This window comes from Prunus dulcis, chromosome 2 (genome assembly GCF_902201215.1).
Source record: "Prunus dulcis chromosome 2, ALMONDv2, whole genome shotgun sequence".
NCBI classification, from domain to species: Eukaryota; Viridiplantae; Streptophyta; class Magnoliopsida; order Rosales; family Rosaceae; genus Prunus; species Prunus dulcis.
Window position 1 is genome coordinate 9,942,548 of NC_047651.1, and position 14,199 is coordinate 9,956,746.

Consider the following 14,199-nt stretch of genomic DNA (forward strand, 5'->3'; position numbering starts at 1 on the left):
TTTATTTTATTTTATTTTAATTGTTTAATTTTAGGTAGGTTAACCACACCTAAATCAATTCACATCGAGTAAGTAAATTAAGTACAATGACGATTCACATATAATAGTAACCCTCAAGCGCTAACTATAGTTAGTAAGTTAGTATGCTGCTAACCTAATTTTCGCTCACATCTCAATCTATCTCATAATCGGAAATGTTTACGTCTTAAGTCATTAGGTCATTATTGATATGTCGCTATTATGAACAATTCCGTTGTGAATATACAGTAGTAAAAGTTGTATGATACCGTCATTGTTTGTAACTAAATGACATGGATGCGATCATATCAACTCACATACACCGGATCCCATTAGAACTCCAAAGTTAAGAGAGTTTGGGCGAGAGTAGTACTAGCATGGGTGACCTCCTGGGAAGTTCTCGTGTTGCATCCCCTCCTTTTGCTTTTTTGACGTTTCGATTCTCTTGGGCGTCTGCTTTCCGTCATGGCTGTTCTTTGTTTTTCCACGGCCCCGTGATGCAGCGTGACAATCGGGGTAAAGTTTGCTCAAATACTCCCAGAAAGCCTAGGATTAACAGGGGAATAGAAGCAGGAAAATAACAGAGTTTTCGAAAACTGTGAGAACTGGATTTCGGGCTAGTAAACGATGTCGGATGCCTGAAAATGCCCACAGGTCATGGCATGGCAATGAGTTTTACTCGTGAAGCAGTCCTCTTCCAGTCGAGGGTTCGTAGGTCCAATTCTGAGGTCGGAGCCCAGATCTGTGGTTTACCCAATTTGAGGGCGCACGCGGGTCGCTCCAGCTCCTCTTCAGTTGCTTCCGCCATCTGTCCTACATCGCCCCGTGGAGCTCGCCTCCAACTAACTAGGCGCCGGAAAGGAATGAAAACAAAAAAACAGCGGGATTGACGCACTGCCGAAATTGTTGGGGTTGTTCTCAACTTCTTTTCGGTTCAATTATCGTTAGGTAGGCCCCGCGGTCGATTGGAACCGGCGGCACGACAGGCCTGCCCGTGGCTAAAGGTAGGGTGGGGACGACAAGGCCTGACAGCCCATGCCATTCCATGCGACGACTTGTCATTTCACGCGGGGGGCGTTGGATAGCCAACCCATGGTCATATAACACGGCGCAAACGTGGCTCTTATACACTTTGGCGTTATAAGCTAACGGATGCGATCATACCAACCCACATGCAACGGACCCCATCAGAACTCCGAAGTTAAGCGAGTTTGGGAGAGAGTAGTAGTAGGATGGGTGACCTCCGAGGGAGTCCTCGTGTTGCATCCCCTACTTTTGCTTTTTTGACGTTTCAATTGTCATGGGCGTCTGCTCTCCGTCGTGGCTGTTCTTTGTTTATCCGCGGCCGCGTGGCGCAGCGCGACAATTCGGGTAAAGTTGGCTCAAATACGCCTAGAAAGCCTACGATTAACAGGGGAATTGAAGCACGAAAATAACAGATTTTTTGAAAACTGCGAGAACTGGATTTCGGGTTAGTAAGAGACGTCGGATGCCCGAAAAAGCCCACAGGTCATGGCATCGCAAAGAGTTTAACGCGTGACGCCGTTCTTTTCCAATCTAGGGTTCGTGGGCACAATTTTGAGGTCGAAGCCTATATCTGCGGTTTACCCGATTTGCAGCTGCACGCGCGCCACTCCAATTCCTCTTCAGTTGCTTCCGTCATCTGTCCTACGTCACCCTGTGGAGCTCGCCTCCAACTAACTAGGCGCCGGAAAGGAACGAAAATGAAAAAATAGCGGGACCTGCGCACTGCCGAAACTGTTGGGGTCGTTCTCAACTTCTTTTCGGTTCAATTGTCGTTAGGCAGGCCCCGGAGCAGATTGGAACCGACGGGTCGACAGGCCTGCCCGTGGCACAAGGCAAGGTCGGGGACGACAAGGCCTGACCGCCCAAACCATTTCATGCGACGACATGTCATTTCAGGCGGGGGGGCGTTGGATAGCCAACCCATGGTCATATGGCACGGCACAAACGTGGCTCTTATACACCTTGGCGTATAAGCTAACGGATGCGATCATACCAACTCACATGCACCGGATTCCATCAGAACTCCGAAGCTAAGCGAGTTTGGACGAGAGTAGTACTAGGATGGGTGACCTCCTGGGAAGTCCTCGTGTTGCATCCCCTCCTTTTGCTTTTTTGACGTTTCGATTGTCGTGGGCGTCTGCTTTCCGTCGTGGCTGTTCTTTGTTTTTCCACGGCCCCGTGACGCAGCGTGACAATCGGGGTAAAGTCTGCTCAAATACTTCTAGAAAGCCTAGGATTAACAGCGGAATAGAAGCAGGAAAATAACAGAGTTTTCGAAAACCGCGAGAACAGAATTTCGGGCTAGTAGACGATGTCGGATGCCCGAAAAAGCCCACAGGTCATGGCATCGCAATGAATTTTACTCATGACGCTGTTCTCTTCCAGTCGAGGGTTCGTGGGCCCAATTCTGAGGTCGGAGCCCAGATCTGCGGTTTACCTGATTTGCCGCTGCACGCGCGCCGCTCCAGCTCCTCTTCAGTTGCTTCCGTCACACCGCCGAAAAAACAGCGGGACCGACGCACTGCCGAAACTGTTGGGGTTGTTCTCAACTTCTTTTCGGTTCAATTGTCGTTAGGCAGGCCCCGCGGCCGATTGGAACCGGCGGGTCGATAGGCCTGCCCGTGGCACAAGGCAAGGCTGGGAACGTCAAGGCCTGACCGCCCATGGCATTCCATGCGACGGCATGTCATTTCAGGCGGGGGGGCGTTGGATAGCCAACCCATGGTCATATGGCACGGCACAGACGTGGCTCTTATACACTTTGGTGTTATAAGCTAAGGGATGCGATCATACCAACTCACATGCACCGAATCCCCTCAGAACTCCGAAGTTAAGCGAGTTTGGCGAGAGTAGTACTGGGATGGGTGACCTCCTGGGAAGTCCTCGTGTTGCATCCCCTCCTTTTGCTTTTTTGACGTTTCGATTGTCGTGGGCGTCTGCTTTCTGTCGTGGCTGTTCTTTGATTTTCCACGGCCCCGTGACGCAGCGTGACAATCGGGGTAAAGTTTGCTCAAATACTCCTAGAAAGCCTAAGATTAACAGAGTTTTTGAAAACTGCGAGAACTGGATTTCGGGCTAGTAAACGATGTAGGATGCCCGAAAAAGTCCACAGGTCATGGCATCGTAATGAGTTTTACTCGTGACGCCGTTCTCTTCCAGTTTAGGGTTTGTGGGCCCGATTCTGAGGTCGGAGACCAGACCTGCGGTTTACCCGATTTGCCGCTGCATGCACGCCGCTCCAGCTCCGCTTCAGTTGCTTCCGCCATCTGTCCTACGTTACCCCGTGGAGCTCGCCTCCAACTAACTAGGCACCGGAAAGAAACGAAAACAAAAAAATAGCGGGACCGACGCACTGCCGAAACTGTTGGGGTAGTTCTCAACTTCTTTTCGGTTCAATTGTCGTTAGGCAGGCCCCGCGGCCGATTGGAACCGGCGGGTCGACAGGCCTGCCCGTGGCACAAGGCAAGGGTGGGAACGACAAGGCCTGACCGCCCATGCCATTCCATGCGACGACATGTCATTTCAGGTGGGGGGGCGTTGGATAGCAAACCCATGGTCATATGGCACGGCACAAACGTGGCTCTTATACACTTTGGCGTTATAAGCTAATGGATGCGATCATACCAACTCACATGCACCGGATCCCATCAGAACTCACTACTACATTTTACACTTTGCGCGACGAAGAGAATTTCGTCGCGCAAAATACATTGTAGTCGCACAAATTTTAACGCGACAAAAACTTCGTCGCGCAGAATCCGTCGCGCAAAGATCGTGAAGAAAGACTTTGCGCGACCAAGTTTTTTCATTGGTCGCGCAAAGTAACTTTGCGCGACGAAAAAATATTGGTCCCGCAAAACTTTGCGCGACGAAACACATTGGTCGCGCAAAGGTTTGAGCGACGAAAAATAATCGTCGCGCAAAGTTTTGCGCGACAAAAAACATTGGTCGTGCAAAGTCTCAAAAAAATTTAAAAAATAAAAAATTCCCGCGTTCCATTTTTGGTACTCGCCCACATTTTTAGAGTTTTGCGCGACGAACACTAACGTCGCTCAAATATTTGCGCGACGAAATATTTTTTTGTGTTTTAAATTTTTTTAATTAAAATAAACTAATTTTTCCTTTTTATTATTATTTCTTTAATATTAATTTATTCAAATTTTTACTTTTTAAATATAATTTAATTGTATGATTTTTTTAAAATCACTTTAATTTAAATTGATATTAATTTAATTATAGTCATTTTTTCAAATTTTTACTTTTTAAATTTAATTTAATTGTAAGATTTTTCTTAATTACTTTAATTTAAATTGACATATTCAAAATAAAATTACATATGAAAAATAATGATCAAATTATCCAATAAATATTTATATATATATAATATTCAAAATGTACACATGAATTAACAAAGTACAATAATAAAATCCTAATACAAGCATATTGTGTTGGTAGTGGTGGATAATATGTTTTGATAGCTTCCTAATCCTCAACTTTAGCCATCAAAGTCTCGATGATTACCTACAAAAAAACAAATATGGTCAAATAACAACAACAACAAAAAAAAAAAAAAAAAAGAATGCATAATCTCCCCTAAAATTGTTATACCACAAATCCAACCCAAACTCCAATCTCTCCCCTTTACTCAACCCCAAACCCCACACAAACTCAAAACTAACTCCAAAAACACATATTAATGAAAAAAAATTTAAAATTTGGAGAGAATATACCTTTTGGCAAGATTGAGAGTGAGTGAGAATGAGAGGGAGAAGTGAGAGAATTAGATAATATAGTGATAGAGAGATGAGAGAGTGAGAGATAGTGAAAAGATAGATGAGAGAGTGAGTGAGAGTGAGAGATAGTGAAGAGAGAGATGAGAGATTAAGTGAGAGGAGTGAGTGTGAGAAAAAGGGTGGGATTTGGGGAGAGGGAAAGAGAGAGGAGAGGTAAGAGTAGAGAAAGAAATTGAGAAAATGGTGGAGGAGTTATTTCGGTTTTTAAAATCTTATCACTTTGCGCGACGAAAATACGGTTGGTCGCGCAAAACTTTGAGCGACGAAACATATTGGTCTCGCAAAGTTTTACGCGACGAATATAGAAATATTGGTCGCGCAAAGTCTAAAAAAATTATTTTTTGAAAAAAAAAAATTCCCGCATCCCATTTTTGGTACCCGCCAAAATTTTTAAATTTTTGTGTGACGAAAAATACATATTGGTCGCGCAAAGTCTAAAACAATTATATAAAAAAATTCCCGCGTCCCATTTTTGGTACCCGCCCAAATTATTGCTCGACGAAAAATATGTATTGGTCGCGCAAAGTTTTGCGCGACGAAATATATTGGTCTCGCAAAGTTTTGCGCGACGAATATAGTAATATTGGTCGCGCAAAGTCTAAAAAAATTATTTTTAAAAAAAATAATTCCCGCATCACATTTTTGGTACCCGCCAAAATTTTTAAATTTGTGTGCGACGAAAAATACATATTGGTCGCGCAAAGTCTAAAACAATTATATAAAAAAATTCCCGCGTCCCATTTTTGGTACCCGCCCCAATTTTTGCGCGACGAAAAATATATATTGGTCTCGCAAAGGTTTGCGCGACAAATATAGGAATATTGGTCGCGCAAAGTCTAAAAAAAATTATTTAAAAAAAAAAATTCCCACATCCCATTTTTGGTACCCGCCAAAATCTTTAAATTTTTGCCCGAGGAAAAATACATATTGGTAGCGCAAAGTCTAAAACAATTATATAAAAAAATTCCCGTGTCCCATTTTTGGTACCCGCCCAAATTTTTGCGCGACAAAAAATATTGGTCGCGCAAAGTCTAAAGTTTTTTTTTTAAAAATTTTAAAAACCCGCGTCCCATTTTTGGTACTCGCCCAAATTTTTTGAGTTTTGCACGACGAACTGTTGGTCGCGCAAACTTTTGAGAGAAGAAAAATTGGTTCGTAGCACAATATTTATAAAAATAATTGTTATGAATAATAAAAAATAAAAATATTTTATTTTATGATTTAAAATATAATTAAGGTGAAAGCTACTTAATAAATGTATATACTATTCAATTTCTTAAGTGTTATATGTACAAAATAAATAAATTTAAAGCTACTTAATAAATAAATAAATATATATACACACACACACACACACACACACACTTCAACGATCTAACCATAAGACTTGTTTGTATATACTTCAAGATCATATACCCCAAAAATCACAAAAAACAAACATTCAGAGATCTAGTAACGGGACAAAACTTTTTGATAGTTATAAATGAAAAATCACGATTTAACGGTTATTTTAACTCCGATTTTGATGATTTTTTTACAGCTACACTCCTTGACCCTATATGAATACAATGACTTAATTTGATCTTCAATTTAAAACATTTGCACTAGTGGATACCACAAAATGTTATGTTATATTTAACGAAAGTATAAATAAACTCTTAATTGTTAGTGAATATATTATTTTGATGGCATATGCATTTTACGAAACTAGTTTCAACGATCCAACCGTCAAACTTGTTTTTTTATACTTCGAGATCATATACGCCAAAAATCGGAAAAAATAAACATTCATAGATCAAGTAAAGGGACAAAACTCTTCGACGGTTATAAATGAAAAATCATGATTTAACGGTTATTTTAACTCCGATTTTGATGATTTTTTTACAGCTACACTCCTTGACCCTATATGAATACAATGATTGAATTTGATCTTCAATTTAAAATATTTACACTAGTGGATACCACAAAATCTTATGTTATATTTAACGAAAATATAAATAAACTCTTAATTGTTAGTGAATATATTTTTTTGATGGCATACACATTCTACGAAACTAGTTTCAACGATCCAACCGTCAAACTTGTTTGTTTATACTTCGAGATCATATACGCCAAAAATCGGAAAAAATAAACATTCATTGATCAAGTAGCGGGACAAAACTTTTCGATGGTTATAAATGAAAAATCAAGATTTAATGGTTATTTTAACTCCGATTTTGATGATTTTTTACAGCTACACTCCTTGACCCTATATTAATACAATGACTGAATTTGATCTTCAATTTAAAATATTTACACTAGTGGATACCACAAAATCTTATGTTATATTTAAAGAAAGTATAAATAAACTCTTAATTGTTAGTGAATATATTGTTTTGATGGCATATGCATTCAAAAAAACTAGTTTCAACGATCCAACCATCAAACTTGTTTGTTTATACTTCGAGATCATATAGCCAGAAATAGGAAAAAATAAACATTCAGAGATCAAGTAAGGGGATAAAACTTTTCGACGGTTATAATGAAAAATCAAGATTTAACGGTTATTTTCACTCCGATTTTGATGATTTTTTACTGCTACACTCCTTGACCCGATATGAATACAATGAAATAATTCGATCGTCAATTTAAAATATATATTTTCTAACAAAAAACCAATCCGAACAACAAGAATATATTTTTCTAATAAAAATCCGATCCGATCTAAAATAATAAATTTAAAGTTACTTAATAAATATATATATACCGTTTAATTTCTTAAGTGTTATGCATACAAAATAAAAAACAAAAATAAATTGGTTTAGGTGACAAAATGTTTGGATTACGTCATGGAAAAATTTTTAAAAAATATTTTTTTTATTTTATTTATTTTTATAAGGACTTTGCGCGAAGTGACTTTGGGCGACGAATTATTTTTCATCGCGCAAAATTTGGTCGCGCAAGACTTTGCGCGACGATGTATTGTCGTCGCGCAAAAGTTTGTCGCGCGAAGTGACTTTGGGCGACGAATTATTTTTCGTCGCGCAAAATTTGGTCGAGCAAGACTTTGAGCGACGAAGTTTCAAGTTTCGTCGCGCAAAGTCACTTTGCGCGAAGAATAGTTTTTCGTCGCGCAAGGGGTTTTTTTTACTAGTGACTCCGAAGTTAAGAGAGTTTGGGCGAGAGTAGTACTAGGATGGGTGACCTCCTGGGAAGTCCTCGTGTTGCATCCCCTTCTTTTGCTTTTTTGACGTTTCAATTGTCGTGGCCGTCTGCTTTCCGTCGTGGCTGTTCTTTGTTTTTCCACGGCCCCGTGACGCAGCGTGACAATCGGGCTAAAGTTTGCTCAAATACTTCTAGAAATCCTAGGATTAACAGCGGAATCGAAGCAGGAAAATAACAGAGTTTTCGAAAACAGCGAGAACTGGATTTCGGGCTAGTAAACGATGCTGGATGCCCGAAAAAGCCCACAGGTCATGGCATCGCAATGAGTTTTACTCGTGACGCTGTTGTCTTCCAGGCGAGGGTGCGTGGGCCCGATTCTGAGGTCGGAGCCCAGGCCTGCGGTTTACCAGATTTCCCATGGCACGCGCGCCGCTCCAGCTCATCTTCAGTTGCTTCCGCCATCTGTCCTACGTCACCCCGTGGAGCTCGCCTCCAACTAACTAGGCGCCGGAAAGGAACGAAAACGAAAAAACAGCCGGATCGACGCACTGTCGAAACTGTTGGGGTAGTTCTCAACTTCTTTTCGGTTCAATTATCGTTAGGCAGGCCCCGCGGCCAATTGGAACCGGCGGGTCGATAGGCCTGCCCGTGGCACAAGGCAAGGCTGGGGACGTCAAGGCCTGACCGCCCATGCCATTCCATGCGACGGCATGTCATTTCAGGTGGGGGGGCGTTGGATAGCCAACCCATGGTCATATGGCACGGCACAGACGTGGCTCTTATACACTTTGGCGTTATAAGCTAAGGGATGCAATCATACCAACTCACATGCACCGGATCCCATCAGAACTCCCAAGTTAAGCGAGTTTGGGCGAGAGTAGTACTAGGATGGGTGACCTCCTGGGAAGTCCTCGTGTTGCATCCCCTTCTTTTGCTTTTTTGACGTTTCAATTGTCGTGGCCGTCTGCTTTCCGTCGTGGCTGTTCTTTGTTTTTCCACGGCCCCGTGACGCAGCGTGACAATCGGGCTAAAGTTTGCTCAAATACTTCTAGAAATCCTAGGATTAACAGCGGAATCGAAGCAGGAAAATAACAGAGTTTTCGAAAACAGCGAGAACTGGATTTCGGGCTAGTAAACGATGCTGGATGCCCGAAAAAGCCCACAGGTCATGGCATCGCAATGAGTTTTACTCGTGACGCTGTTGTCTTCCAGGCGAGGGTGCGTGGGCCCGATTCTGAGGTCGGAGCCCAGGCCTGCGGTTTACCAGATTTCCCATGGCACGCGCGCCGCTCCAGCTCATCTTCAGTTGCTTCCGCCATCTGTCCTACGTCACCCCGTGGAGCTCGCCTCCAACTAACTAGGCGCCGGAAAGGAACGAAAACGAAAAAACAGCCGGATCGACGCACTGTCGAAACTGTTGGGGTAGTTCTCAACTTCTTTTCGGTTCAATTATCGTTAGGCAGGCCCCGCGGCCAATTGGAACCGGCGGGTCGATAGGCCTGCCCGTGGCACAAGGCAAGGCTGGGGACGTCAAGGCCTGACCGCCCATGCCATTCCATGCGACGGCATGTCATTTCAGGTGGGGGGGCGTTGGATAGCCAACCCATGGTCATATGGCACGGCACAGACGTGGCTCTTATACACTTTGGCGTTATAAGCTAAGGGATGCAATCATACCAACTCACATGCACCGGATCCCATCAGAACTCCCAAGTTAAGCGAGTTTGGGCGAGAGTAGTACTAGGATGGGTAACCTCCTGGGAAGTCCTCGTGTTGCATCCCCTCCTTTTGCTTTTTTGACGTTTTAATTGTCGTGGGCGTCTGCTTTCCATCGTGACTGTTCTTTGTTTTTCCACGGCCCTGTGACGCAGAGTGACAATCGGGCTAAAGTTCCCAGCTAAGTTCTCCTCCAACCAAGCGATCTGGTCCTCAGAAAGGAGACACCTTTTGTCTGACAGAAGTACTGCAAAAAAGAGGTTAGTTAGACCTGCAAAAACACAATAAGCTGTATTTCAAAGACATAAATATGTATACCAGGTTTTCGGCCAAACTCCAACAGGATAGGCATGTTAAGATATCTCAGGCGCCGCCCACTCCCTAGTGATTAAGAGAGGTTGGTTTTTCCAGTACTTTGTGGAAATGGGCTTACAAGTAAATACCTTTTTACCAGAGCCGGACGTAAAAAAGAAGTAGTGACTTTCCCCCCTAACATAAGACAAGTCGTAAAGGTAAATGAAATCCTTAAAGCTAAGGGACACACCCTATTTCAAACCAACGGCTAGAAACCCATATGTGAGAAGGTAAGAATTCGAGTTTAGCTACATGGGGTGAAGGCCTAGGAAGAACAGGAGCATATGAAAAAGGGGGTGGAGTGGAAACCTAACATGCTCTAAATGGGCCGGCGAGAGAATTAAGAAACCCCAAGGGATATCGGCACCGGTGTACATAACTGACCCCAAAGGCAGAGGATCGATCCCCACGTTATCGGGAACACATCTTTTAGTGCGAGCCTTAAGTATCTCGTAGTTCGGTGGGACACTACCGGACTTGGGCCAAATCTCGTGATTCGACATGAAAATAGCAAAGATGAAAATATTACTTACTAGGTAGTGGCATGTACAAGAACCCTTCAGCGAAGTTCTCTAACGTTATATGTGAAGAACAAAAGCAAAGTGTAGACGGTTTTACAGGTGAGTGCATCTCTATCAATCAGCCTTTTTATAACAGGGGAAAAATTGGGAAAATAATTCACAGAAGCCACGGGAAGAGGTTTTTCAAAAGCAAAGATAAGGTTCGCACGGACGGCTCGGATATTTGCCTTAGGCTCTGGCAACAAAGCCTGGCTTGACATGACCAATCAGAATTATTTTTACCCAGCGCATGCGCTTCCTGACATAAAGCTGCATGCGCTTCGATAAAAGACAAGTGAGAGCAACAGATGTGAGCAATAAGTTATGCAAAGTAGTAAGTACACCTACGGAGCTAGGTTTGTTCACCCCCTCACACAAAAACTAGATTGTGGACCGCTTGGGAGTCGGCAAAAAAAAAACAAAACAAAACAAAAAGTCTATGAACACCTCGGGTCGATTGAGAAACCGAAGGCCTACGGGTTCGGAAGGACAGTTAAGGGGTTTTTGGGGCCCGTAGAGACAGCTCAAGCACGCAAAAATAAATAATAATAATAAATCATCATGAACACCTTGGGTAGGTTGAGAAACCGAAGGTGCACGGTTCCGGAAGGATAGCTAAAGGGTTTTTAGGCCCGCGCGGACGGCTCAAACGCAAGAAAAAAAAAGTGCGCGAACACCTTTGGTCGGTCGAGAAACCGAAGGTGCACGGTTCCGAAAGAACAACTAAGGGGTTTTGGGCTCGCGCGAACGGCTCAAACGCAAGAGAAAAAGAAAAGAAGAAAACCAAAAAAAAAAAAAAAAGTGCGTGGACACCTTGGATCAATTGAAGAACCAAAGGCGCATGGGTTCGGAATGTGAGCTCATGAATATTGGAATCCATTTGAGATCAGCTAGCAAAGAGCACGAGGCCCACCGGATTGGCAAAAACTCAAAGTCAAGGGGATGGGATCGGCCAGGAGAGAGAAACTAAGGGACATAACACTGAGGATGGGATCAGCTAGGAGAGAGAAACCAAGAATTATGGGACCCACCGAATTGGCAAAAACTCAAAGTCAAGGGGATGGGATCGGCCAGGAGAGAGAAACTAAAGCACATGATACCTGCGGATGGGATCAGCCAAGAGAGAGAAACTAAAGCACATAACACCAGGGGATGGGATCAGCCAGGATAGAGAAACTAAAGCACATGACATCTGGGGATGGGATCAGCTAGGAGAGAGAAACTAAAGCACATGACACCTGGGGATGGGATCAGCCAGGAGAGAGAAACCAAGAAGTATAGGACCCACCACGTTGGCAACAGCTCAAAACCAAGCGCACCACAACTGGGGTCGGTTAACCAAGAGGAAAGTATGCAGAGGCCCACCAGATCAGCAAAGGCGCAGAAATCCAAAATAAATAAAAGGGCCCACTTGCACATGGGATCGGCTGTCCGCCCTTGGATACACCACATAGGGGTAACAGTCCATAGTTAGAACTTGAAAAGTTAGCAACGTGCATGAAAGTCCACATTTGAATATTTTACATGCAAGGTGCGAAGGCAACATGCATGGGTTGGTGATAAGCCAATAGGAATCATGTTTTTGGGCTTGACCAACAAGCCCAAGGGAAAGGTATGGCCTATTTAGGCTCAGCAATGAGCCCATCCGGATGACATGTGCTCAACCAGAAGAAACCCTGTTCCAAAATCCCACTTAGATCATTTTTCCCTCTCCACCCGTGAAGCGTGTAGAGAGGAAAAAAGGGAGGCACTGTGGGGACCAAATCTCATTTGTCATGGCTTAACCCATATGCCACAACCAAAAGACGTGGGATGATCGAGCTTCCCTCCCACTAGAGAAGTGCGGAGCGAGGAAGACGCAAATCACTCATCTGATCCCACTACAACTCATCTGATCCCACTACCATGAAGTGGGGGACGAGATGCGCAAGGCTAGGAAAGCATGGCCAATCCCAAGAACTCGAAACGCTATAAAAACCCGGCTAGACCTCCAGCCAAAGGGGGACAAAAATTGAATTAAACACTAAGAGTACGCTGCGCAAATATTGACTTGAGCGTTGGAGTGACTTTTGCAGGTACTGACCCCTCTTCCATCGTTCGACCTCGGGAATAAAGTCCGGAGTTCTCTTTCAACCAAGGAAGCGTGCGGACTTCAGTCAAGAACCTGTAGAGGTATTTCTTCTTGAAAGAAATCTTGCTCCAACATTTACCGAAAGTAAGATTTGATTAACTTCAACTTTAAGAAGCTTCTCTCTACATAGGCAACTGTGACCGGTATAGTTAACAAAATTTTGTAAGCAATCCATGCATTTGGGAAACAACTATATGCTGCTATAACAACTCGCTCATGCCTATATTTTATTTATTTAGGCTAACTTTTCTTTTCTGCTGCCATTCAACTAGGTTAATTGACTTAAGCTATAAGTATAAATAATAATTGGTCCTTTATTGAGTTTCCACTTTTGAAGTGAAAAAAAAAAAATGCAGGATTCTTGTGATGCACGCACACTTTGATAAAATTGGGTAATATTAAATTGGTCATTCATAAAGAGAATTCCCAATCCCACTTAAATAAGGAATTGTGCAAGCCCTATTAAAACCCAATTAAAGAGAAGAACTCCCAATTAAAACCCAATTACATAAGGAATTATAGAAGCCATTTTAAAAGCCTACGAAATGGCCTAGTAGTTTCCTTTTTTTGTTTTTTTAAAACCATGGTCCAAAACGATGTCGTTTTGGTGGCCAGTCGTATTTATATTGTTTTGCACTTGTTTGTAGGGATGGCAAAAATCCCCACGGGGACGGGTCCCCAACCCTAACGGTGGGAGATTTCGGGGCCAAATGGATATCGGGTACGGGGATCCCCGAACTTGAAAAATCCCCGACAGTTATGGGGAGGGGATGGTATTGGAGTCCCTATCCCCGAACCCGACCCGAAAATATATATGTTTATATTTAAATAAATAAATAAATAATTATAATATTTATATTTAACCTTACGTTAACCTCCCTCTCCTAATTCTTCCTGATCTTCTTTGGAATTTCATATTGAAGTGATTTTGAATAGTTGAGTTGAACTTTATAGTTAATTTGGATGTGTTGGATTATAAATTAATATGAAACTTAATGTTAAAATGTATGATATAAAAAAAAATTAATGCAAAAAAAATCGGGGATTCGGGGATGGTATGGGGGATAGTCCCCCGATGGGGACGGGGACGGGGATTCCCCGAAACCTATTAAACGGGGATGGGTTCGGAGACGAGGGCAGGGATGGAGAGCGGGGACGAGGATGGTATTGTCATACCCAGCACCTACCTGACCTGTTGCCAACGTTTTCGGAGAATGTTTTCTTATAATATTTTAAGAGAATGAAAACAAGAAAACAAATTTGCATTTTCAGAAAATAAAAATGTGTCTGGTAAATTAATTAGAAAAACATCTTCAGAAAATAAAAACAATAAAAACGTGTCTGGTAGTACAATTTGAAATAATAATATGTGAGTTATTTTTATGAAAACGTTTCTCATGAGAATGAAAACAACTTTTTTCTGTTTTTTGCAAGTACACATGAACTTGTTTTCATT

At 42.7% G+C, this 14,199-nt stretch overlaps 5 non-coding genes and 1 pseudogene across 5 annotated transcripts; all 6 read left to right on the forward strand.

Annotated features, from left to right (window-relative positions):
- The first annotated feature begins 313 nt into the window (after window positions 1–313).
- On the forward strand, window positions 314–432 carry LOC117620459. The gene has a single exon (XR_004584795.1). It is a non-coding gene; the product is annotated as a 5S ribosomal RNA (ribosomal RNA).
- Window positions 433–1,168: 736 nt separating this feature from the next.
- LOC117620406 lies at window positions 1,169–1,287 on the forward strand (annotated as a pseudogene).
- A 737-nt stretch (window positions 1,288–2,024) lies between these two features.
- LOC117620457 lies at window positions 2,025–2,143 on the forward strand. The gene has a single exon (XR_004584793.1). It is a non-coding gene; the product is annotated as a 5S ribosomal RNA (ribosomal RNA).
- A 681-nt stretch (window positions 2,144–2,824) lies between these two features.
- LOC117620461 lies at window positions 2,825–2,942 on the forward strand. Its single transcript, XR_004584797.1, has one exon. It is a non-coding gene; the product is annotated as a 5S ribosomal RNA (ribosomal RNA).
- Window positions 2,943–8,788: 5,846 nt separating this feature from the next.
- LOC117620399 lies at window positions 8,789–8,907 on the forward strand. The gene has a single exon (XR_004584742.1). It is a non-coding gene; the product is annotated as a 5S ribosomal RNA (ribosomal RNA).
- A 738-nt stretch (window positions 8,908–9,645) lies between these two features.
- Window positions 9,646–9,764, forward strand: LOC117620458. The gene has a single exon (XR_004584794.1). It is a non-coding gene; the product is annotated as a 5S ribosomal RNA (ribosomal RNA).
- Window positions 9,765–14,199: the final 4,435 nt, after the last annotated feature.